At 33.0% G+C, this 27,815-nt stretch overlaps 1 protein-coding gene across 1 annotated transcript in view; it reads left to right on the forward strand.

The window, feature by feature from the left end:
- LOC143249142 (E3 ubiquitin-protein ligase RNF19B-like) overlaps window positions 1-7,591 on the forward strand; it is a 60,778-nt gene extending 53,187 nt beyond the window's left edge. The window contains exon 14 of the transcript XR_013027583.1: window positions 7,416-7,591. The gene's annotated coding sequence lies outside the window, so the exon portion shown is untranslated. The remainder of the gene's footprint in view (window positions 1-7,415) is intronic.
- The last annotated feature ends 20,224 nt before the right edge of the window (window positions 7,592-27,815 follow it).

Here is a 27,815-nt window from a genome sequence, read left to right on the forward strand (position 1 = left end):
TCTAGATGATATTGTTAATTAAAATACATTTACTGACTATGTGATCATCTCTTAATTGTAAGTTATATTTACAATGTAACTTTTTTCTTTTTTTATTTCAGTAAACAAACTGTCCCAAGTATTGCTTGATTATTTTGCTAGATAAAAACTAAGTAACTGTAAAAACTGAATCTTATTTCATCTTAAAATTGAGTTTTCAGTTTTTCCATAGCATTCAAGTATTGAATATAAAATCAGTACTGACTATTCTTTAATTATTACGGAAATTACCATGAAAGTTCAATGTGAATAATTCATGTGAGGTTTTCATCAACAAATTTCGTGAAACTTGGCTTAACATCTATGCTCAGTGAACTTGAGAAAATCTAGCACAGAAAATGTTGACTCACACACCCATGTGGATCCAGACATGGGAATTCATTTTGAAATTGCTATCTTTAAACTAAGAAGACTCTTATTTATCAGAATAGTGAGCCACATCTCTCTGATAAGACATTTTTGTTTACCTTTTATGTGTTCTACACTTTGCATGGTAAGCATCTCGTCTTCAAATCCACACTCATCCAAAGACAAAAAAAGATGTAATTTCCTTACTGAAATTTCCTGAGTCAAATTGAAATGGATCATGCAAAAATTCAAATATCAATTTCACATTTTTAAATTTGGACAAACGTGATTCATTTTTTAGATAGGTTTTTGATCCAGTTTACATAGAGATCATCTTTAGCATCAGAAAATTCATAGTCATTATTATTTTCTAGAACACTATTCAACTTTGCAAAATATGCCAAATCATTTTTTGTAATTGTTTTGCAAGGAAGGTTAGCTTTAATTGAAATTCATGAGTAGACTGTGATTGCTCGCTTATTATTTTACCTCTTGCCTGAAGCTTTGTATTCAAATTATTCAAGTGAGTCATCATGTCGCTCAGAAAGTGCAAATCACACTGCCATGACAAAGTTTCAGTTTCACAGAAATTTTCAATATTACCTTTATCAACAAAATACTCTTTTATTTGAGGAAATAAGGAAGTAAATCGTTCAAAGACTTTTCGTTTACTTAACCATCTTACATTTGCAAAATCAATAAGATCATCAAAAGTACAGTCACTGCTTTTCTTCAAAGACTGAACAAATTGTTGATGGATGAGAGAGCTTCCACTTCTAATATAAATCACAATTTTTACAACAATGCTCATCAAATTTTTAAATTCATCATTTAGACATCTGAGCACATAAATTTTCTTGATACAATGAAAAGATGGCAATGCAGTGAAAAGATGGCAGCGTGGACTTCACATTATTTTCAATTAAATGCTGCTTCAAAAGAGAAACTCATACTAATTTTGCCCCAGTCATGGCAGGAGAACCATCTGTTATGACAAAGTTTTTTAAAATCGAATTTGAATTTTTTTGACATTTCAAGAACTTTTTCAAAGATGTTTTTTTTTTCACATGTTCAATCTCGTAATCCACTTGAACATGATACCTGGATTTGTCTCGAGTTCTTGGAGCACTTAATGTTTATGTTGAAAATTTAGTTTTAAAAAGGCGGGTAGGTTAATAACTGTAGTCTGATATGTTAGATTACTTACGGAAAGTTAATAGAGTATAATACTATATAATTAACGCCTTTCACAATTTTCAGCAATACAGAGCAGATATATTTACAGACAGATATAAGTTAATATTCTGTATAATTTAGGTACAGTCTTCGTATCATGGATGTGAAATCTAAGGATATTCATACTATTAATTAAATAAGCATTAGAGTTTGAAAACATTTTGTATGGTCTGTGAGAATCTCTAATGTAACTAGATTCTGTATGAAAATTGTGCTATTGTTATTGACCTATAATTTTTATTCAACTGATTATAAAAATTAAGTATTAGTGTTATTCGGATATGCGTTAAATATATATATATTACCTTAACTGACCCAGACCAAACTTGGCAAGCTAACTTTGTAGTTCAAAAGGAAATCAAATTTGTATAAAACGTTTCCTTAGAATGAAAAATAAAAATATTTTATAGAATAACCTCTATATCGTTATAGCAGTAACTGGTTTAAATAGTTCAGTTTGAACAAAACTTTCACCACAACAAAATTCTATAAGTCAACAACTGTAGATAAAATTTTCAGCATTTTCATTTGTTTTCCATAATATTTGAAATATCCAGTTACAATACAGAGACTAAAATATTGCTGCTGTTTCACTCCTTTTGGGCCAGCATGGCCAGATTATTAGGGTACTCGACTTGTAATTCCGTCCCACCAAACATGCTATCCCTTTCAGCTGTGGGGAAGTTATAATATGATGATCAATCCTATTATTTTTTGATAAAAGAGTAGCTTAAGAGTTGGTAGTGGGTAGTAATGCCTAGCTGTCTCTTCTCTGGTTTTCCATTGCTAAATTAGGGACGGCTAATGCAAATAGACCTCGTGTAGCTTTGCATAAAATTCAAAGCAAACCCATTCCTTTATTATTTACACTATTTAGGCCAGGTGGTTAGGGTGCTTGACTTGTAATCTGAGGGTCGCGATTTCTAATCCCCATTACACCAAACATGCTCGCCCTTTTTAGACGTGGGGATGTTATAATGTGACAGTCAGTTCCACTGTTCGTTGGTAAAAGAGTTGGCTCTCTAGCCTTACACTGCTAAACTAGGAATGGCTAGCGCAGATAGCCCTTGTTTAGCTTCGCAAAATTCAAAACAAACATACAATTTAACTTCTGGTTTATACCAGGGTTATAATAATCATTTAAGCTTGAATTAGATAATTATTTGATAAGTAAACTATTGTAGGATATTTCTCACTTCTTGATGTAGAATATAGTTTTCCACAGCATCAGATTTAAGATTATATTAATCACTGAATGTACTAAATTAAGAAAGTAGAAATTAGACAACATCTGTACAATGAAATGGGCTACTTTGAGCAAGAAGTAACATAAAATTCTTTATCATTTCTGCCAATTTTCTCGAATCATTTACTACACTTCCTCTCTTCTAAACTACTTTCTCTGTCTTACAAAATTTTCTTCAAGAATAAACGCTACTGAATATTCTCACAGAGAATTTGCTCATTTTAAGCAACTTTGTAGTTTCGACGTTTTCAAGAGAAAAAACAACATGGGAATGGAGACTTCTTAAAGTAACGGACATCTCTTAAGGTTAGAAATTTAAAGTACATAATAAGACCTTCAAAAAGAAAGCCCATTATGAAGTAAGAGTTCACTTTTACTTGTATATTTTACTGAATCTGTTTGACTTACATTAAAGACAGAAATGGGTATGCAATTTGCCACTCCAAATATTAGCCAAATTGCACATCTATTTAATTACATTGGCAGTTAGTTCCGTTGTATTTTTTTCAAATCGCATGAATATGTTGCAACACCTAATACAGAAAGTATTGGTATATTCTAAGTTCATTTCATTTAGTACACATTATTTGTACACCAAGTAATCAAAAACCAAGAAACTAAAATATTTTGTAGTTTACATTATACATCCGAAAAAGAAATTTAATTCAACCTAAATGAATTTAAATTTGGATGACCTGTATAGAAATAGAATTACAGTTTAAAAATTCAAATATGGTGATCACAAAATGGGGTGTGTGTACATATGTGAAGAGGAGCCTTTTCTAGTCAAGATGGAAATGAATGTAACACACTGATACGCAGTTTTTACCGAAGCTTCGTTCTAGGCCAATTGGTTAGTTAATGATTTTAACGCAAGATTACGTGTTGGTCAAAATCTTATGTATGCAGTGCTATCATTTGTAGCTGTATTGATACTCCGAAACATACTAAAAACAAAACATTTTCAGTATTGTATCCCAGAGCAAAACTCAACCATACTTTTAGGGAGTGGACTAGAACATCTTTTCCCTTCAGCTTACGAATTTGAGCTTATATTTCACAAATTGAAGTAATAACATCAGTCATGTTCAGCTGTTCACTGAAGTATAGACAGTACCTTTATAACTTGGATATATTTAATTATTTATTATCCCATTTCAATGTATTTTCCAAAAACATTACTAGTAATGGTGTAGTGGATCAAATTTCGGACTGTGAACCTGAGGGCTCATGGTTTATATTTCGTTACCACAAAAATGCTCTCCACGCTTTGGAATAGTGGGTGTATTATAAGAATTGTGGTCAAATTCCACTATTCGGTTAGAGTAGCCAAAACGTTGGTCGTGGATGATGTAGATTAGCTAGAAACAAACTAAAAAATGAGGAGATAGAATACGTTAGTGAGTTTTTATATATTTTTTGTTCATAGTGCTAATTACTGATAGATGTAATTACTTGTGTGAAAACCATTTAGTGTTCTCTCTTTCAGTGCTGTCACAGGTACGTTTATACCAGCGATAGTTTCTGGATTACGTAATTTTCTAAAGATGCTGAAGGCTATGGCTGTTTAAGTCACCTTTCTTATATGATTGAATTGGAATCGTAACTACATCGAAAGTTAAATAATTTTACGTTTTTATCTACATCTCCAATATTACTTTATGTTAGTTAAGGCAAAATGTAAGCATTCCAAATTTCATGTTTGGGAGAATGTACAATTCCACTGAATTATCTTCTTCCATCTTCTCGTTGAACGTAGTGGTTAATTTTCTTTCAAAAGTATAAGTTGCATTATGATTCACTTATTATATTCCTGTATGCTGGTGAATTGATTAAACATGCAGAATGGTTTTCCAATACTTAGTTCATAATACATTAACTAAATGCTAACAGTGGAAAAGAGCACTGGTTTATTCATTTGATCTCTTTCATGAAAGATGATTGATGTGATATGTGTCTATGTTTCAACGTTTCTCATACATTTAGTTACTCCGGTGAACATTTCATGCTCACCTAGAATTGGCAACATTTGTACACATGAACGTGCGTAGTTTTAACACTATAACTGGTCAAGGAATGAGGCTCACTTCCTTTCGTTCTATCTATCTATTGTTCGGGGTCATTATCCTAAAATGTCTTGTGCGCTTTATTGCGCGAAAGATGTTGTAAAATGGAACACTACTATATAAAAGTGAACAGCGCTATTTTCCAACAGTGGGTCAGTTCATAATTTGAGGCTATTTATCCTCCTTAGTTCCTTTTGAAATGACCATAAATGATGTAGGTTACACATTTTCACTGAGATGGTAAGTATTAAAGAATCCAGTACATATGGTTACGCTCTCTTAATCTTGAACAACGTTAAATTCAAGATCTTCAGTCAGATGAATCTTGGGTGCATTTTTCTTTTTGTTTCTCTCTTTAAGCAGAGGTCTTCTTTTTTTTTTATTAACTGGCTTCTTCCTTTATTGGGATATCTGTGCCTATTTCATACAGACTTCAAAAGACACAGATGCCTAATAGTTGTGTATCAGTACAATAAAAGAGTGAAACTCTTTTGTTTACTAATTACTGCTATTTCCAAAAATATGCATATATAAACACTACAATGAAGCTTTACAAATTAAATTCGCCAATTAAAGTTTAACGGCTTACCTCACTGTTTCATATAGTTGAAGTACGCTATTTCCATGTTAATCTCTACAGAGAAATTTTTATAATCTTCTCTGCCAGTTGAAGCATTATTCTTCTAGGAAGACTTGGTAGAGAACAAAAATCGCAACCTTGATCTACAGTAAAAGTGCTGCCTATTGTCCAACACACTCATTAATTGTTTACATGAGTTAAAAAGTATTGTATTACACCTTGCCACTCAATGTGCTTCTTTCTTTCGTCAACGTCAATTCTGAATCAACTAATTCAGATTAAACTTCATAATAGGTTTCTTTGTCTTTCGTCCTATTCTTTTGAAATGTAAATCAATGAACCTGAAAATGTCATACCACATGACAAAACCTCTGTAATTAAGTTGGGAAAAGTTTTGAACAATGGTTTCAGCTTTCAGTGATGCAAGCTCAGTTTCTATGAGTTTGCTGAATTTATACTCTAGTGGTAAGCTACAGCAGCATCATGCAAGTTATGACGTTTTAGTAGGTATTCGAGAAGCTATTGAAGTTTGAAAATTACATTAATTACAAAATTAGAATAAGAAGTGTACCACAAGTAACTTATTTTCCAGATGCATGTGACAAGAACATTGTCCGTAGTATGCATATATGCAGTATATATGTAAATATAAGAACTATCTTTTGTATGTCCACATAACTACCTTTCAGCGTATGGATCAATCTTTACCAATATTGTTATGGATGTTCGTTGAAAATACAAATTTTCTGTTTTGCATGTTGTGGTTTTTAGTAACGTTTTTGCGTTTTCTACAATTACTTCGCCCCATGCAGATGGACGCTCACCAGACTTTATTTTTTTTAAATAAAGATTTGTCCGCAAATATTTTATTTTAAACAGTCCATATAGGAATTTATATTTAAATCAAAAATACTTTTTCTCGTCTGAAGATATTTTCAAATTTCCTTTGTGCAATCGTTTTTTGTTTTAATAAACCTTTATAACTTATGTGTTGTTTTTCTCTATTATATCTCAAAACGGAATTGGTCAATTTGGTCGAGTTCGTAACCACCACAAAATCGAAATAAATCTAAATTACCCCTTTTTTGCTTCTTAGAATGACTTCAAATTGTAACATGAAACTACATTAGTTTACCCTAAGTTGTTTTACGTTCGTAAAAGTATACATATAATTATAATTAGATTTTATAGCACTTTGAGCCATGTCTAACTACTGTCCACGCCATTATAAGTTGTAAATCACTCAGTGCATGTGTAATTCACATTGCGCTATCGAATTATGTTACCTACGAGCTGCTCACGTGAGTTCCATGTGAAACACTTTTATTATTATTTATTTTACTTAATCTAATATTAACTATCATAATAAAATCACTATTTTTACATTTTAGTTCTTTTTATAATTATACATAAAGAATAAACATGGGAAATAAAAAATAAAATACTTAACTAATCTTCTTTTTCTAGTTCTTAATTGTCAAAAACAGTTAACCTCCATTTTTATAATAATCGTAGTATTGCAATTAATAATTTTTATTTAATTAAATAATGCAAACAACAATGTATATTAACAACATGCAAATTCCCTTATGTCTTACATTTTTTCTGGCTTTCTAACTATGCGACAAGAGGAGTTACAAGTTCATCCAAGATAGTCGTTAACTTCTCCCACGGGAAAGATCTTGGTAATCTGAGTGAAACTTACAATTCACCTTTCAAAACGTAACGTTATACACTACGTCATTTGATAGATGAAAATCTTTACTTTCTATTGGTTATAGGTAACATATTTAAACGTAACAGAGAAATATTAACGAATTATAACAGAGAGAGAGTGTGTGTGGCAGGAGAAGTCTGATTTTTATTCGATAGCTCTGTATATATGTTTTTTTTCTTGCAGCAAAGCCACAGGGAGCTATATGATATTTCCACCAAAGAGAATCGAACGTCTGATTTTAACGTTGTAAATCGGAAGACTTACCTCTATGCCAGCAGGGGACCGATAGCTCTGTAAACAAGCAATATTAAAGACGATAATAAATTTGGTTTGTCTGACCAATGACGATTTTATATAGACAGTAATGTACGTTTAATTTTGTACTTTTTCGAAGAGTGGTGGATAAACTAGGGAAGATTACAAGCAAAGTGAAAATGTATCATGAGTGTCACACTAGGGAAAATTCAGGATTTTAAAAAAATATTTCCCTATAGAATTGAAAACTTAAAACTTACATACTATCAAAATATGAATTATTAGTTAAGATTTTATGCTATTTTGATGGGTATAACATAAAAAGTAGTTTAATACAATTTTGAATTTAAAACATCAAAACATTGTGTCATGCGCAGTAAAGGATACCCATGACGATAGAGTTCACGGAGAGATGTGTACAAATTTTCATTTTTGCATGTTGTTTTTTGCGATTTTTATCGGCTTCTTTTTACTGTTATTTAACCCCCTGTTGATGGAACTTCACCAAATTTGGCATGGAGGTTTGATATATGAGGAGATACATATAAATTTTCAATTGTTATGGATAATTTTTTTTTTTTTCATCTGATTAATCGCTTGTCTACATGTTATGTCTCACTTTCTATCAGATCTGTAGTAGATGCTTCCTAAGAAAGCTGAGTTGGCAAGGTAGCATAAACGAATCCCCCGCTGATATAGCAGTAAGTCTACGAATTTACAACGCTAAACTCAGGTATTCGATTCCTTGATGGACACAGCAGACAGTCAACATACACGAATGACAATTATTTCGATACATTTCTCTCACAAATAGTGAATAAACACAATAACACATATTTCATTACGATTTGATATCATCGTCAAAGATTAGATGGATCGTTTTCATTGACAACCATTTATGTTAGATGTTTACTGTTATGACACATAACATAATGGGTCTTGGAACTGAACAAGAGATTTTGTCAAAGAAACAGTCGAGATGAAATTCTATTGTCATGTTAGTCTACGTTTAGAACCTTACAAATGTGAGTTCTATTATTTTCTTTATATATGCAAATCGCATAAGGTTTATGACCTCCGACACTGGAGGCGGACTGAAGTTATGTTTCACCCCTGTTTGTTTCTAAACAAGAAATCTCGAAAGCAGCTAAATGAATTTGGACAAAAGTTGGTATACATTTGGATTATGACCCAACTTAGATGTAATTAATTTCTGAAGGGTCAAGGTCACGAAAATCCAAAATATTCCCCTTTGTTAATATGAGGACTGATTTTTCACACTATTGCCGCTATATAACACAGTCAAAATAGATCGGATTTTGAAGAAACTTGTGGACATATGTATAATATTATTCCTCACTGTCCTGCAAATAGTGGTCCGTCTCCTTTGATAACGACGGGAATACGAACACATATTCGTATACTTTGAAAGAGAATATGATCAATGCTGCGTGGTGGAAGTACGTGTTTTACTGAGTGCCCCTCTAGTCAAAGTTCTCACTCCATTATTTATCACGCTAGTTTCTTTTGTTTTTTTCGTAATAAAGAGAGTTCTGTTGGACAACATGCTTCTCCAACCTGGTTACTGTGTTATTCTGCCTTGTAGCAGAATCTAGGCCTGAAGGAATAACCACTGGTTTACTACAACGTATTGTTTTCTGTTGTTGTTGATTTTGTTTTTCAATTTTTACAATACTTTAGTCTGTAAATGAAGGTCTTACTTTTACACCGCTAACTGAGAGTTTCTTTTATGTTTTTATTCCATCCATTTCATCTCTGTAATTACACCATATACCAAAGGTAGAAATAAAACTGATCACAAAACGTGTTTTATTCTTTCGCTCTATTCTTAGTTTGTTTAATTACTCACAGATTCCGAAATAGAAACAATAGAGTTGAACAGACATTAAAACTTTGTGTCATGCGCAGTAAAGGATACTTTTGGTGATAGTGTGCATGAGGAGATGCGTACAAATTCTCAGTTTTCATTTACCTCTCACTTTCCCTTTGGGCTATCTGCTATGTCGACCGCGGGTAATCGAACCCCAGATTTTAGCATTGTAAGTCCTGGAATTTACCGCGGTTCCGCCAAAGGATCACCACCAAAGTTCTTGAACAGCTTTGGAACAATGTAACTATAGAATTGTAAGGAAGAATTCTATTTAGTATTTAAAACTTAAAGTAAGATACTTATATATGATTAATCTATCCATTTCTCAGCTTTATAACTTAAATAGTTCCCAAATGTTGTAAAAGTAATTTTGTATATGGGTAACATCTTGTATCTCTCCCAAAACACTTTTACGTGTATTTCGCAGTGCATGAACAGCTCCATTATCATAACTGGTCAAATTTATTTACAGCTTTTGATAGAAGTAGTAGTGTTCCCTTAAACTGTACTTTAGTCCCTGAGTAGGCAATGCCTATTACAGTTTATTTGTGAAATCATAAAATCATTGTTTTAGCTGATTTAAAAGAAAAAAAATAGTTCTTACTTGATTATAATTTCAAAATTGTGATAAGTATCTCATTTTTAACTAGATGGGCAGTCAGTAGAGCGAACACTTCCGCCATGTATGGTTGACCATATTTTTATCTCAAAAATATGAAAATGTCCGTCATTATCAGCGGACCCAAAACATTTTCGACTGAACAATGAGGAATAATATTCTACATGTTTTCATCAAGCTTCATCAAAATCCAATAAATTTTGACAGAGTTATAGAACAATAATAATGTGAAAAAGAGGCCTCTATATTAACAGATAGGAATTTTTGGATTCTCGTGATCTTGACCCTTCAAAACCTAATGATTTCTATGTTGGACCGTAATCCAAATGTATACCAACTTTTCTTCAACTCCATTCAGCCGTTGACAATTCTTGCTGACAAACACACACACACAGAGGTGAAAACATAACCTTCGTTTACCTTCGGTGACAGAGATAATAAAATAGCTATTGTTTCCAGGATTATGAGTATGGTTATAACAAAAATCTATTATATAATTACTTCTTATGCAATAATGTACATTTTCTGAGATTATATATCTCACTGTGTCTGTGTGTCTATATATATAATACTTGTATATGCATTTGAAAAATCTTTGGTTCTTAATTTTTTGACACAACCACAACTAGTACTATTTGGAATGATCTCGAGAAGAATATTTGCTTCAATACGAAAACTTTTGGAAGCATTTCTTTCATCTTCTCATCCCATTTAGCTAGTAAAATGGAAACATTAAGGTCTGTTTTGGCTTTTGACAACGTATTTTTGAGCAGAAATATAGGCTCGTTTCATTTTATTAAGTTAAAACATATAATATATAACTTTAAAATATTGTCCTTCAACAAAACACTTTGACGTGTGTGGTATTCCATTACTTACCGGTTCACCACGAAAGACTTGTTTGTTTTTCTAGCAAACCCTCATTTGTCTATCTGCTATGTCCACTGCAGGGAGTCGAGCCCCAGATTTTAGCGTTTAAGTCCAGGAATTTAGCGTTTTCCTACCTGGGTACCACCACCAATAGACTCAAAGTAAATCTCGACTAATGTTTTGCGCAGAAATCTACTAAAGTAATTTAACAATTAAGATCATTTTCTAACATCAATTCCATTCTAATACTTGACTGTTTTCTATATAATGGTAAGTGAATCCAAAGACAAACTAAACTGTAAGGAAGCATCTGAAAATATTTACCATAATGTTCAAATGAACAATGCTTCTTTCAGTTTGTGCCCATCGTTTAGTTAGGTAAGTTGGCTTCGAAAGAGTTTGCTTTCTTGTCGAATTCTCTCACAGAGTTACTGCAGGGCTACCTGTGCTAGCTACCCTCATTTTTAAATTGATAGATTAGAGGAAATATAGCATCTCAACAACATCCACCGCCCACTATTGGGCTACTTCTTTTTTGTGGGTAGTGATGACTAGCTGCCTTCCCAATAGTGTTTCTCTGCTAAATTAGGAATGACTCCACAGATAGCCTTCGTGTGAAATACGTGAAATTCAAACAAATTCAAACCTCTTCTCGCCGATTCTCATATTTGTAATGCAGCCTTGTATCTAGACACTTCGCAAAATCTCTCGATCACTGCATTCCTTAACATTTTATACAATCTAGGCCTAATTTAACGTCATCCGCCCTCTATCTAATATCTAAATTAAAATATTTAACACTAGTTATAGTATTCGCCCATGGACCAAAGTTATGTAAATTCATGCTTAATGAAAAATTATGTTAGGACATGAAAAGTTGCTTCCCTTATATGTAATCGTAAAAATACGCAAAAACACCCATAAAACCTGCAATACATACACTGTGAAACGACAAATTTGCCTGTATATTTGCATAGACCCAATGAACTTCCTTGACAAAGATCCATGGTGAAGATCCATAATTTGGGCGACATAGTGGTAAAAAACGCCCACAAAAACCGCAAAATTCATAACTGAAAATCTGTGTGTACCACCGTATGGACCTAATGTGCCTCTATATCAATTTTGGTGAAAATCCATCCTAACCCTAAGAAGAAGTTACATGCACATACAACAGACAACTTGGTACTGCTATATTTATATACATATATCTTACAATAACATTCATATTTCATTATTGTCATACCTCTTCCAGTATTGTTCATTATTGACTCTTATAGAGGAAAACAAACCAGCAACAAATTAAAAATTTAATTGCGATGAGTTGTAAGCATTAGGCCCATTATTTTTTTAAGCTCTACGTACTTTATCTAGTTCCCTAGGGATTTTCAATATTTAGAACATTGTTTAATAAAATTATTCTAAACGCATTATATTTTTCATATCTATTACCGACGATTGTGTTTGTTGTATCCCAGCGAGCCTGAAGAGCTCCAGATTGACGGATACTTGTCGTTGGCAATGGATATGTCAGCTTTAGTGTACTCGGAAAAACTATTTTAATTTTTGAAGATTCCTAAAAAACTAGATTAAGAATGTAATGTTTAAAAATGTAATCAGCCTAATATTAATGTCTTGTAACACGTAAGATTGTAATCATTGTTCGCTGGCTTGTAAAAGGTGTATACATTAATAAGTAAGAAATTGAAACAGATATTACGCTAAGTCAAACTATTAGTGAGGAGTACTGGCAAGTAGCATCTTTCATAATATTGTCAAAAATTGTATTCTAGGTTAAAAAACTTTAAACAGAATATTAAGTTCCGTTTCTTATTTTGTAAACTAAAATGTATTAAAGTAAAAAGAACTGAGTACTGTTGGAAGAGACTGAGTACTTTTGTGAGAAAACATTCTTTTCTCTCTATGTTGTTTATTCTAATCTGCTTTGTCTATATATGCATATATATATGTATATACATACACACACACACACAAATTATATATATCTGATTGGTACGTATATGTACATACCAATCAGATATAAAAACCTAAAAATGGGCTAGAAGTAGGCATTTATTATAAGGCATTCCATGCTGAAACTATCATCCACGAAAGTTGTTGGTATAATTCTAAATATTGCACCAAGGTGGAGCAATAAGAAATTACGAGAAACCCACTTGAAGTGAAAGTGTCTCAAAACGGCTGGTATGGGTATTAAAACTTTTATTAAAATAAGGTAGAAAACAGCGTTTCGACCTGAGGATGGCCTAAGAATGTCGAAACGTTGTTCTATGCTTTATTTTAATAAAAGTTTTAATACCCATATCAGCCGTCTTTAAATACAAGGTGGAGCACTTTCGAATTTGTCCTTACCTGGGGCTCTGACCTTTTCAGAAGAATTATATTACCCTATCGTGCATGTTAAACGCAACGACTGTAACGGTGAAGTATAAAATAATGTTCAACATGCATTGTACTTGTGCATTAGACCACTTCGGCATTGGTATTTTATGAAAACAACAAGGGCCGTTTACATAATCACATCATACAATACTTTATACATGTCGTAACTGTGTAATTAATTTTCATGTTACATTGTTAGAAATAGATAGTTACCTTCGCAGACGGAACAGGTCAAATGGAACACTACAGCAGTTTTACAAACCTAAACATTCTCACTCTTTCGTTATTATTTTTATTTTAGTCACCCTCCCTCCACCACACGTTCAATTCCTAACGACAATTTATCACACCACTTATACAATGGTGACCTAGTCAATGTAATAAAGGGTGTCTAGTAAAAGGGTGTCTTTTTATATATATTTTATAGGAAATTTGGTTAGTTTGAAAAAGTTTCGAGTTTCTTAGCATTGAACATATTTCATTCATTGTTGAGCATGTAATATGAATAATTGTTTTGATTTCTTAATAATGACTATAAAAAGTCATTTATGTGAGCTGAGAACTGTCTATGCCCAAGCTTTAATTATGATAATATTCATTAAATCACATCTATTTTCCTTGTAAGCGATTGAACTGTGTTACTTGAAAGAAAGTGGATAATCGTACTTTCATTGTTGGACATGGTCGTTTTCACATTAAATGTATTTCACATGTATGTCTATGTATGCTATCTACTGCATAATATATATCTTTGCAACATTTATATATTGATAAAACAATTGATAACGTTACCCACAGATTTCTTGAATATAGAAGATATAGTATTAATGATAATATTAATGACCCTGTCTCATGACATTTTTACGATGACAAACACGATCTCTCACATCTCAAACTTGTTGTTTTAAGGTCTGCTCCATTTGAAATTTCCCCGCGTAAAAACGAGAAAAAGTGCCATATCTATATCCTAGGAACCCTTTTCATTATGAAAATTAAATGAAAAATCTTCTTTCACAATATGCTTCCTTCTAATAGCTTTTATTTCTGTCGTTTACCGTGACTTAAAATTTTAGTCTCCTGGTGAGACATTTGTAAGTTACGGATTTACATCACTAAAATTTGGGACTCGATTCCCCGCAGTAGACACAGTAGGTAGCATAATAGGGCTTTGTTCTAAAACAAAGAAAGAAGCCCTAGAATTTCATGCTGCATACTATGTTCTCTCTTTCTAACGCCAGTAGTTTAGTACTTGTATAAAAAAGAAACGTTTATTGTATTTTCTTCCTTTATTTCGAATTATATTAACGTACTTTTTCATTTATTCACGCTTACTTTATTCTCTCAATTAATTACGTATCATATGTTTAATTCTTAATTTAATTTATTCACCAAAACGTAAATTCAGAACCAAACAAAACGTATCGTTTGTCTGTATTTTGCTGTATTGTTTGTTTCACCTAAACAAATGAATTTTCCTTATAAATTAATACACGCTCGAGTCGATGTATATGTTCCTTTATATAAATATATTGCTATTCGATATTGTTTCCCGTTTAATTTTTTAACAATTTAAGTAAATTTAGTGTTTTGTAATCTGTTTAGTTTTTAACAAGTACCGTCATTTCAATTATAAAGTGCTATCTATACAGGCCTTTTCCGTTTTGTATTTGTTCACATTCCGAGTTCAACAAATTTTAAACGGAGAATAAAGTTCCATTTTAATTTTATAAATTAAAATTAATAAAAACAACAATGAATACTGCTGGAAACGATATTAAAATATTCGTTAATCGACTTTCATGTTACATGATTATCAATGGTTACACTATATTGCAGTTACCTTCACAAACAGACTAGGTCAAATAAAACATCAGCCCAGCTAGGACACAACAAAAACACGAGTGGTCAGGACACTAATTTTTTAACAAATAGAGAATTATTATGGTGCGAGTGCCTTTCTTAAGCTAGCGAAACACTACATTATTTATTCATTGCCTCCAGAGGTGAGAGAGCATTAAGAGTGTATAATAGTATTTGAACCTTACTGTATCCTTTACATCCAAACAATACAGCAATTTTGTTATTTTGTTTAATTGTTTAACATAATCACAATTCTTTCTTCCTTGATGAATTTATATTAAACAATATTCTTAAATCAATGGTTCTTTAAACACAGTAAAACTTGTCTGAAGCGGAAACCTGTACAAGCTGGAAATATTATAATTTTGCAGCATTATCTTTAGATTTCTCTTATAAAAGGCCTTCTATATGGCGGAACCTGAGTAACACGGACAGAAAACTGCCTTTCATCTACCTCATTTATCACCAAGTAGGATTAGAACTTGTGTAAGGCGGAAAAATGTTCTTGATTAAATATTAATTTCTTATGTAATTAATAATTTATTTAAATATTGATAAATTCTCGGACATTTTGTTACAATAAGTCTTGGTTAAATATATTCTATTTATTTTTCTGCCGTCATTATTTTTGCAGTTAAATTAAACAAAAAAATGGAACAAGAAAATAGGAATATTCTACTTTTCCCAGGTTATGCAACTTGTCATCCAAAAGTTCAACTTTCAAATATTCGTTTAGTCCTTCTACCTCCATGTACAACATCAATTCTACAGCCACTAGATAATGGAATTATACAGTGTATAAAATTGAAAAACAGAAAATTGATGCTTCAGCATATTATTACAAACATGGACGACTGTAAGAGAGCATCAAAAATGACCCTGAAAATTTAAGTGTCAGATGTATTTGCATTTGTAAGTCATTCAATCAAATATGTAAAAGATGAATGCAAAATAAATTGCTTTCGAAATTGTATATTTATTTTTGAAAATGGCGAAGATTGTGGGGAAGTTGTTCGTTATGACGATTCTAGTGAAATCCAAACTCTGAGAAGATTGATGCAGATGATTCTGTGAATGTGAAAGGTTTTGTGAACGTTGACAAGAATGTTTTAACAGAAACTGATGAAATTGACTTAAAATTTATAATATAATAACAAAATGGTGACAGTGTGAGAGATTCAGAAGATGAACAAAATGGAAAAGGTAGTGAGGAAGTAGAAATTCCTACTTCATCGCAAGTGTTAAGTTATATTAACGCTGTCAAATTAAATGCAAAAATGAAGGGGGAAAATGAACTTCATGAAGAGACCGTAGAATTGGCCTTCTCTTTTAACCGCATGAGAAAGCCCATTAAAAAAAAAAGTTGAAATTTGACACTTTCTCCAATAAATTTGATTAAAATTTTGTGTACTTATATATATTTTGAATGTCTATTTTTGTTCTTATTCTAATAAATATAGTATAAACAGTATAATAACTTTATTCACAAACCTTTTACTTCCCTTGAGTCAAGCAAGTATAACGTTCCACTCAAAAATTATATATAAAAGGAAATACATGTTCCTTATGTCTAAGCTGGAACTTTTATTCTGTCCTGTGCGATTCCGCCTTAGACAAATTTTACTGCATTTACAATTTGAACACAGTCTGTCTTCAGATGCACTTCACATACTCGTCCAACTGCTATTACCTTCTCCTGGCGTAAAGGTTTACCAGAGTAAAGAACGTGTTCTCAGTAGATTCACCGTCATATTACCTTGTGGAATATCGTAACTTGAGCGTAATTGTGATGAAAATAATCTTAATAGTGTTATGGAAATCAATACTGCATTCTTAATTCATCCAAGCATTGTGTTAGTGATAATGCCAAGGTAAATAGGATATTAATTAATATCTACTAAAATGACGAATACAAGTCTAAAATCATTTTATGAGTCATTAGTTCGGCCACATTTTAAGTATTGTATTCATTTTTGAGCTCCTTACTTCATTGCGTTGTAGAAATAGTTCAGGGAAGGCAATTATGATAATACCTGGGATGAAAAGATTGTTATACGAGGATAGTTTAAGATCCTTATTTTTTTCGTCTTGAAAACAAAGTGTTCTGATTGAGGCATTTAAGATTGTTCATGGAATTAACGTTGTTGATTAATCATCTTTTTTCGTAATTATTGGTATGGTTGGTAAGACTAGGGGGTACAAATACAAATTCTGGCAAAGTAGAAGTCATCTTCAGGTGAAAAAGCTTTTTTTTAACAAAGTGGTTGGCTTTTGGATTGAGTTACCTTCATATAGCCCCCCCCTTCCCCGCTAGTACAGCAGTAAGTCGACTGAATTACAACGCTAAAATCAAGGGTTCGATTCCCCTCGGTGGGCTCAGCAGATAGCCCGATGTGGCTTTGCTATAAGAAAAACACACATACCTTCAGATATGGCCATCTTATTTACATTACGAACTTAGAGCTAAAAGGAAAATAAAAATACATATTAATAAATAATAATAATAAATAAAAGTGGTTGCTACCGGCTGGTTACTTTCCTATGGCTGATAGATCGGAACTGAGGACAGCGACATGCTACCTCGTCAACCAACTGGCAGATGTTTTACAACGGAGCTTCATAATTAGAATCAGAAGAAAACTTGTTCTTTGGACTGTGCTGAACTTCTCTAGGGTGTAAATAAAGTCTCGCACTCACTGAAAATTTTTATATATTTCTAACATTTTCGTCGGTTCTTTTTAACGTATTATTATACTTATAACTGTCGTACCTCCTGAGAACTCCCTGTAAGTGCTCAGGGTTATACTAATAACTAACGTACCTCCTGAAAACTTCCTGTATGCACTCAAGGTTATACTTGTAACTGCTGTACCTCCTGTGAACTCCCAGTTTGTGCTCAAGGTTATATTTGTAACTGCTTTACCTCCTGAGAACTCCCAGTATGCGCACAAGGTTATACTTGTAACTTACTCCTACACCAATGTATCATAAAACATCAATTTGAAATCCTATAGTTGCGAATCTTATGGTGTATTTAAATCATCCATTTTTTTACACTCCCATTTAGGATGTATACTGCTTGTTGAGAGAGAATTAACCTATTGTTGAATAGGTTCAACATACCGATAATCTTGCTCAAATTTAAGAATGACGTAGGTACACGTAACCATCATAACGAGTGAGATGCAATTTGTCGTAATTGGATTGGAATCACTTCACTCGAATTTTACACTTCAACAATAACTTGTAATAACGAAGTTGACACCAAGTTTTTATCTACGTTCTTCTCTTCTAAACGATAATAAGTCAGGCAAGATTCTTTACATTTGATCCTACTCGGTTCTGTGTAGCAGGTAGTAACAGCACTCAACCTATAAGTGAGTGGTTAGTTTTTCTAAACACTTAAGTTTCATTTTCCAATCTTTCATTCTACCTTAACAATCCCCTAGTTACAATTTAAAATTCTTAATGTATTAGTTCATCCCTCAAATATCCTTTCGATATTAAGTGTTTTCAAAGTTTATACAAAATTAACATCGATTGCTTCTAACACCTTGTCCCACCATTGTTTGCTTTTCACAATAAAACCATACTGAGGTTAAATTGATGTTTTATATATTCTTTAAGGTGTTTCTTTAAAGTTTTTCATACAAATGTTGTCACATATTTCCAGCCAATAATTCACACCCATATACTGAAATGTAAATCTTTACATTCTTGGTAATAACATATGTTTTTTCAATTATAAAATACTATAATTTTGTTACTAATATGTAATCACAATTATGCTCTGTCATTTCTTGCTTTGGTATCCTGCCGTTCACCACATATTGCAATACTTGATGTCTTTCTTCCAACCAATGAGTAGTCTCAAAGTTCCCTTGTTGTTAGCGTGTCACACTTTCAGCTGTGGGTGCATTATAAGAATAGAGTGTAGTCGCTTTAGGCAGCAGGTGCTGTAAACTGATTGCCTATCCTTTAATCCGCATTTCAAAATTACAGACAACTATGCACGTCTATGGCTGTTTACTTCATAATTTACGGACGGTGTTATTCAAGCTAATGAATTAACTATGATAATAACTAATATTAAAAAATAATAATAATTTTCTGCACTTGGACGACAGTACTTTTCCCACAGTTCCAAACTATGATTTAATATTAATAAAATTTATGTATCAGAAAACGTTTACAGTGATTTTTATGTTTGTTCTTCCTGCACCGAACTACGTAAAAATTGTTTAATCCATTTGTTTAACGATAGTTAATTGAACATCGGTATTATGGCCAGGTAGGTTAAGGCGTTCGTCTCGTAATCTGAGGGTTGCGGGTTCGAATACCAGTCGCAAAGAACATGCTCGCCCAGCCGTGGGGGCGTTATAATGTTACTGTCAATCCCACTATTCGTTGGTAAAAGGGTGGCTCAAGAGTTGACGGTTGGTGGTGATGACTAGCTCCCTTCCTTCTAGTCTTACACTACTAAATTAGGGACGGCTAGCGCAGATAGCCCTCGTGTAGCTTTGCGCGAAAATCAAAGCAAACCAAACCCTTCACGAAAACTAAAGACGTAAACAATTATAACATAATATGATTGAGTGATACGAACAACTCTTTTTTTTGTTGTTGTTGTTTCTTATCTTATCTTTTTGTTTCTTAAATCTAGTTATTCTTATTTTGAAACTAAATCTGTTGTTGTAAAATAATTCCTTCCTCATTAATGGCCAGGCATGGCCAGGTGGTTAAGGCACTTGACTGGTAATTCGCGGGTTCGAATCCCCGTCACACCAAACATGCTCGCCCTTTCATCCGTGGGGGCGTTTAATGTTTGGTCAATCCCATTATTCATTAAGAGAAGAGTAGCTGAGTAGCTTAAGAGTGGTGGGTGGTGATGACTAGCTGCCTTCCCTCTAGTCGCGCACTGCTATATTTTGTAAATAAACCGTCAGGGAATATCAAAGAATTGAAGTTTGTAAAATTCGCAAAGCATGATTACCAGACGAAATTCAATTTTCCAAATCATTATCATGGACAAGCAAGCGTCGAGGAACAGATCTGTCTTTAACATCCTTTTGTAATTTTAAATAAATCGGATGACGTTCCTAGCCCTGAAACGTGCGCTCTAACTAGCTTATAATGGTTTTAAAAACCCTCAATTGTATTATTCTACTTCCTATGTTGTTTAATGATCTTATTAATATACCTCTTTCTACTAAATTAAATGCTTTACAAAGATCTATAAAACATAAAAATAATCTTTCTTTTTTAATGAACCAGAAAATATACACCTGTTTAAACCACTTTCACTACAATACATTAGTGTGTTGTCTGTCTTTCAGTCAGTAGACACTTGAATGGCGTCACCTGAGGGATATTTAACACTAAAATTTGTACTGTCGTGACGTCAGTAAACGTGCGCATGCCATGAATCAATCACCAGAAGAATTATGTACTCCGTAGGTTACATCACAGCATCACATACGAATTAAAAAGGGAAGAAATAAAAATATTTTAAACTCTTAATTTTAGTTTTATTTATGCTTGAAGCAGAGCATCGTTGGGGACCTTGTGGAGGTACAACGGTACGATTTACCGTCTGATTTGTTATAGTGCTGATAGAACCTCTGAATTTAGCGTAATAAGTCTTAAACATGCTGCAACACCAGTGGAGAAGTGAAAACTTTTACACTTTCCATCACGGCGAATTAAACATTGATTTGTTTCGAATTGTAAGTCTAAACTAACTGCTGATCCACTGGATAATGTTAACTAGTAAACCATATATTTAAATTTTAGATTACAAATTTTGCACAAATATTTTTGAAGCCAAGAGAAAAGTGAAATTCTACTTTAGTAAAACGAGTCTTTCCTAATAGTATTCTGAGATATATGAACTATCATACTAGTAGATTACATTACTGAGAAAACACCAATAATTTTTGTTTAAGTAATATAAGTAAACTGGTTAGTTTGTTTTAGTGGGAAGCTTTACAGTGGCTATCTACACTGTATTCGTCGCAGGGACTCAAAATGAAGTGTTTTTGTTTGTTTGTTTTATAAGTAATACCTCTATTTATTGTTTGCAAACATTATTGTAACAATAATAACACAACAAAGACTACATCAACCATTTCTCAACTTAAGTTCGTAATATACGTTCTTTCTGTCTCAGGTTTATGTGTTCTCCATTATTTAACTTGCTATATCGATTACAGTTCCAAAATACATTAGCTTGCCCTAATACCTAAACTGATCCACAATTCATTTCATGATCAACTAACATATACAGTTACATACCTGTGATAATTTACTGATCCGGTCGTGTAAGTACTTGAGCTCTTCAAGCGCTATAGAAAATAACTTTTTTTTTTTATTGTAAGCATATATATCCGTTTCCATAAATTATTGCAACTTCGTTAGACACACTACAAAGACGTCACGGATCATGCAATACATCAGGTTAATCATATATGTTAGAAGACAGTGAAGAAGTTGTTAAATTAAACAGAGATCCAGACTTATAACAAATAAATAAAAATTGAAAAATAGCTTTCACACTTTAAAATATGAAATTTCATCAGAAAATGTTTTAAAGAAATTAGATGAATAAGCCTTCATGCGTAAAGTTCGTAATCAAATAGTAATCAAACACTAAATACTGATGCATATAACCATAGTTTGTTTGGAAATTACTTAGACTTTTGTTGAAAACACATAAGTAATGCATTTCCTTTATTTATTTATTGTTTAAGGAAATCGGACCAGTTGGTTCCAGTATCTTGAATCAACTTGTTATCAAATACACAGTACTGTTTAATTTTATTGCGAGAGTATGATTTAGATAGTTTTAGTTATTTTCAGGAAAGATAGTTTATCGCAGATTAGTTTACGAATCATATGTTCTGTAGTTATGAACTGGAGATTGTTGTAGAGCGTCAGTAAAATAAAAAAAGGGGGGAATTTTCTGTGCGTGACTATTTGGACAGGATTTTTCCCAGAAGATGGATTGTAGAGATGATCCTCTGAGATAGCCTGCCTGTTCACTAGATTTAACACCGTGTGATTTTTGGTTGCAGGGTATGGTTAAAAAACGTAAAGCCACGGAATGTACCTGATCTTCGGGAAATCATTACAGAAGTCATACAATCAATACCACCTTGAACGTGCTCAAGAGCTCTCGATATAACGTTTGACTGCTTTAAAACGTGCATAGATATTTGAGGAGAGTAAGTTGAAACTGTATGAAACATGATCACAAAGAAGAAAACTATTGACAAACGTTTCCGAAATTCTTAATTTATCAATTTAATGATAGAATAATTGAGTTTTAAGTTAAGTCAAACAAGTTCCACAAATTTACTAATTGTGCAATGTTGTCATGTCAATAACTTTTCTAGTTGACGAGAAACCCACTGGAAATAAAAATGTATCTCAGAACGGCTGGTATTTCGACCCTCCTAGGACATCTTCAGCTTAAGAAGATGACCTAGGAAAGTCGATACGTTGTTCTCTCCTTATCAATAAAAGTTTTAATACCCATACCAGCCGTTCTGAGATACATCAATAACTCTTTGTTATTATTAGTCAAACAATTTTTAAACAGTATGTATCATGATCACCATAGAAATTGTACATTTTTAACTGAATAACCTTTGAAGATATTGACACTCGTCTGTTTGGTGATTTGTTAAGAAAATGTATTTTGTGACGCAACTTTATGATACTACGTACTTTCAAAGTGTTATTTACCATTGTACGTGACTACCAAAAGGTAGAACCCAATCAATGTCTTGTTCTATTCCGCTGAGCATCTACTGGTATTATGGAACTTCAAGTATCTAATGCACGCTGTACTAAAGGGAGAGAGATAGAAAACGGAACTCAGGCATGTGTTGCCAAAGTCTTGACTCTTGGCGAACTTAATATATATCGAACTCGCTCAATACTGAAAGGAATACGAAGAAAAAATAACAATTCACGCGCTCTCTCTCTTTTTACAAGTTTATAACCGTTTAGAACAGGGGTCACCAAACTACGGCCCTCGAAGTAATTTTGTCCGGCCCGCCAGCAGCTTGCCGCTTGGAAATAAAAAGTGACATTTCATCAAATGTCCGACTGTCATAACAAAATAAGTCACACCGATGGTCGCTTTAAGCTGGCAAACACAAGACGTTATGATAAATTGAAACAAGGCTGTCACGCGCATTTTTAACCAATAGGAAAATTCTTTTGTCTTTGCTGCCCGTTTATTCATATCGAGGCACGTATCTATGAAAGCATTAGGATTTCAAAAACAAGTACAGACTTAACCCTCGTACCTATCGACTCGTCTTGTAAATTCAGCGGCCGAGGGTTACCGCTTCAGCAAGCTCATTTCTCTTAGTAGTCGGGTTATGCGCTTTTCATAACTCGTTCTTAGGTAAGTGTCGTGGCAAACGTACGTTTCAATATATTTTGTTTGTGCGTTCTTGGACCAGTACAATACTTTTCTCACAGCGTTCTGTATTTTTCATTTTCAGATCCTGTTGTTTTTTCACCCATCGTTATGGCTGCTTTTAAAAGAAGAAAAGTGGATTCTGAGTGTCGTGCTTTCAATGAAGAATGGGGAGAAAAGTACTTCTTTGTGGAAATAAAAAACCAGAAAGCTACTTGTGTGATATGCACCGAAAGTGTTGCCGTTTTGAAAGAGTACAATCTTCGGCATCACTATAAAACAAAACATCTATCAACATATTTGAAATTTTCAGGAAAGTTCCGTTCTGAGAAATTTGAATCCATCAAACGTGTTTTTGAATCTCAAAAGAATCTCTTCACGAGAAAGTTTGCTGAAAATGAATCTGCTACTCGTACAAGTTACAAAATAGTGCAAAGGATGGCAGAGCGAGGAAAATCTTTTACTGACGGCAACTTCATCAAAGAGTGTATGATGGAAGCAGCAAATAAGCTGTGTCCTGAAAAACCCAATTTCTTTGAAAGTATCAGCCTTTCAGCAACTTCAGTTGTACGGAGAGCAGAAGAACTTGGAGAGAACATCGCATTACAGATACACCAAAAAGCTAGAACTTCCTATGGTATTCTCTGGCACGGGATGAGTCTACTGATCTCTCGAGTACGTCACAACTTCTTGTGTTCATTCGTGGAGTTAATTTGGACTTTCAGATCACGAAAGAGTTGGCATCAGTTTGCAGCATGCATGGAAGATAAACTGGAGAAGACATTTTCATGGAAGTGCATAAATCCTTGCAAGACTATAACCTTCAGTGGAATCAGCTTAGAGGTGTAACAGTTGATGGAGGAAAAATCATAGCTGGAGTAAAGAAGGGTCTGGTGGGGCTGATCAGGAAGCAGTTGGAAGATCTTCAACTCCCAAGCGCTATATTCATACACTGCATCACACATCAGCAAGAACTTTTTATAAACTAAGAAGAGAAATAGATATATTTCTTATCGAGAAATAGAGAGCCAATCCACTTTTGTCGGATCCAACCTGGTTGTCAAAGTTGTCATTTTTGGTTGACATCACATCCCACATGAATGAATTGAACTTGCAACTTCAGGGGAAGAATAACCTTGCCTGTGATCTCTATAGAATCATTAAAGGATTTAGGAGAAAGCTGTCATTGTTTGAAGCACATTTGGAAGGAGAAAACCTCTCTCATTTTTAGTGTTTCAATGAGTTTCATGCTGGAAACACAAAAGATGTCAACCTGGAGTTTCAGAAAAAGATTATTGGTGATTTAAATAAGCATTTTTAAAGAGATTTTCAGATCTCGACAGAATCGAAAGTGGCATTCTCCTTTTTCAGAATCCTTTTGATTGTGTCATTGATGACGTGCCAGTGGAACTTCAGCTTGAGGTAATCGATTTGCAAGGAAATGACTTGTTGAAAGAGAAACACAGAGAGGGGCAACTTATTGAATTTTACAGCTGCATACATAAGATGGTTTTCCAAAGCTGAAGCAGTTCGCATCTGGTATGGCATCAGTATTCGGAACAACTTATGTCTGTGAACAAGCATTTTCAAAAATGAAGTATCGGTACATCGATCAAGGTTGACTGATGAACATTTGAAAGCAATTCTAATGATTAGATGCAGCAATTCAAAACCAAATATTGAAGATATTTTAAAAGCCAAACGCCAATTTCATAAACCTTACTAACTTTTTTGCGGCTTAGTTAAATTCAGATATGTAGTCACTATGTGCGATGTGACAATTGTTTTTGCTAATGTCACTTTCTTTGATAACCTTTTGGTGAATAAAAATGTTGGTTGTATTTCTGTTTGTTTTTTATTATATGTGTGTATTGCATGCTACTCCCACATGGCTAATGTGGCATCCTTAACTTAGTGTTAAAGTCTTTTACAGAGAGCTTTCGTTCTAGTTTATGAGTATTGAACATAATGATCATGCGGCCCGTGCTTCTCATTCTCCAAGTAATCTGGCCCCATGTGAAAAAAATGTTTGGTGACTCCTGGTTTAGAAGGTTGTAAACCTAGTTGTAAAGCTAGGTAATGAAATTGTATGATCTTGTTTACTGGTGTATTTAGCACTATGCTACCACCTACTAACAATGCTTCTTTCTCTGTGAAGGTTGAAGCTATTCCTTTTTCATTCTTATAAATATAAAAGCTTTTTTTACTTATTACTAGTGTGGTAACTTTGTTTCTTTTCTTGTCGATTGGTGATAACTGTTTCATTCTTATACCTCTACATCATTCATGAATTATTTCTTCACTTCACTCAAATTATACATTTTATTGACGAGAAGAAAAATTCACAACTAATTTACCAGCTAATCCGTTTAACAATTGTTATATAATCGCATATTATTCAAATATCTAAAATATTTTAGATTATTACAGATGAGTAAAGGACTTTGTACCTCAAGACAGTTGGTATGGGTATTAAAACTTTTAATAAAATAAAATGAAGAAAAGTTTCGACTTTCCGAGGCCATCTTCAGGTTAACAATACCCATACCGGTCGTCTTAAGATAGATTTTTACTTCAAGTGGGTTTCTCGTCATCGTGAAGTAAATGACTTTATATGAAACCCTGAAAATAAAATATTCTGTCTTAAACAAGTTCTAACCCTATTTATTTTACTTTTATGAATCTCGTAGCCGTAGTATCTCTGTCTTTCTTTCTTTGCGAAATGATATAATGTTTAAATTAGTAGCTTTGACGTTTTTGTATTTTTCTGAAGCAATATGCTATTTATTTCAGTAGCTATGTTATCTCTGTCGTTTCTTCTGTTTGTTGTAGTGGAATTTTTGTAGTCTTGTTTTCTTTTGTTGTGATAGCTCTGATTTTCTTTCTCTGTTGTAGGTGATAATTGTTTTTTGCACAGTATGTGTCGTATTTGTATTTTTATTTTTTTTATAACGCGGTAACTTTATTTTCCAACGATAGCTGTGGTGATTCCTCTTTACTTTCCCTGTCACTGTGGGAACTAGACAGGTTTAACTGAAAATGAGAACTATTCTGCCAATATTTTATTTGTTTTTAATAATGATAAAAAAGAAGAAGCTATAGTACAGTTATTATTATTCTACATTTCTCAAAAGATGGATTACAAATAAAGCCGGAAATGTCTTTGTTGAGGGGAGAAGTCTATAACTTTTTACCAAAAAGTACGGGCCCGAAATTTTGAAAATTTACGTGAAAACTTTGTTGACTGAGTGAAGTGGCACATGGGTATCACGTGATTAATTTATTTGACCTTGTAACTCGTACCGACACTCTCGGTCTGGAAATGTTGTACAAGAGAAATCTAAAATGTGATCAAATTAACCTATATTTAAAACACGACAAAGGTTCGCCCTCAGTCTACATATTTATATCAGTCTATCCGCTAACGATATATTCACAAGTTTATTTGCTTATCTATATCCATTTCTCATTGAATATTTTCCGCTTTGCGTTATATATAATAGTCATTTCAAAACTGTAAAACAATTTTCCAAACGCCATTCCCACCTGAGTTGTAGTTTCACTAATCTTAAACTTTGTTTTGACGTATGCGATTGAGATACGTTTTTTGAGCCATCATATGTGAAGTTTGTTGACACTATAATGTTCATATCGAAGGCATAATTAACGTTATGATCGTGTGTTAAAGTTCAAATGGAAAATTACTTTTTAGCGAATGAAACAAAATAAAACATGCTTACAAAAATATTTTATGATAAACGGTTCAAAGTAAGCATAAATCAAATTACAAAACTTTGATATCCTTCTCATGAAAATTAACTTCTCTAGTATTATACACACACATACAATAATAAAACATTTAATTTACACACATTAGTACTCCATTTGTGAAATTGCATACACATGCTGTTTTATATATATATTTCTCTGCCTAGAAGCCAAAATTTGTCACTTTAAGACTTCAGTACTCTGCCTAGAATACGACAAGCATTTGCCACTTTAACACTTTTGGTAGTTAGCCAACAAACATTTGTTACATTAACACTTCAGTACTCTATCTAGAAGACAATAAAAATACGTCACATTAACATTTTAGTACTCTACCTAGAAAACAACAAACATTTGTTACATTAACACTTTAGTACTCTACCAACAAGACAACAAACATTTGTTATATTAACACTTTAGTACTCTGTGTATAAGACAACAAACATTTTAGTATTCTGTCAAGAAGACAACAAACATTTGTCACAT

This window comes from Tachypleus tridentatus, chromosome 4 (genome assembly GCF_004210375.1).
Source record: "Tachypleus tridentatus isolate NWPU-2018 chromosome 4, ASM421037v1, whole genome shotgun sequence".
NCBI lineage: Eukaryota > Metazoa > Arthropoda > Merostomata > Xiphosura > Limulidae > Tachypleus > Tachypleus tridentatus.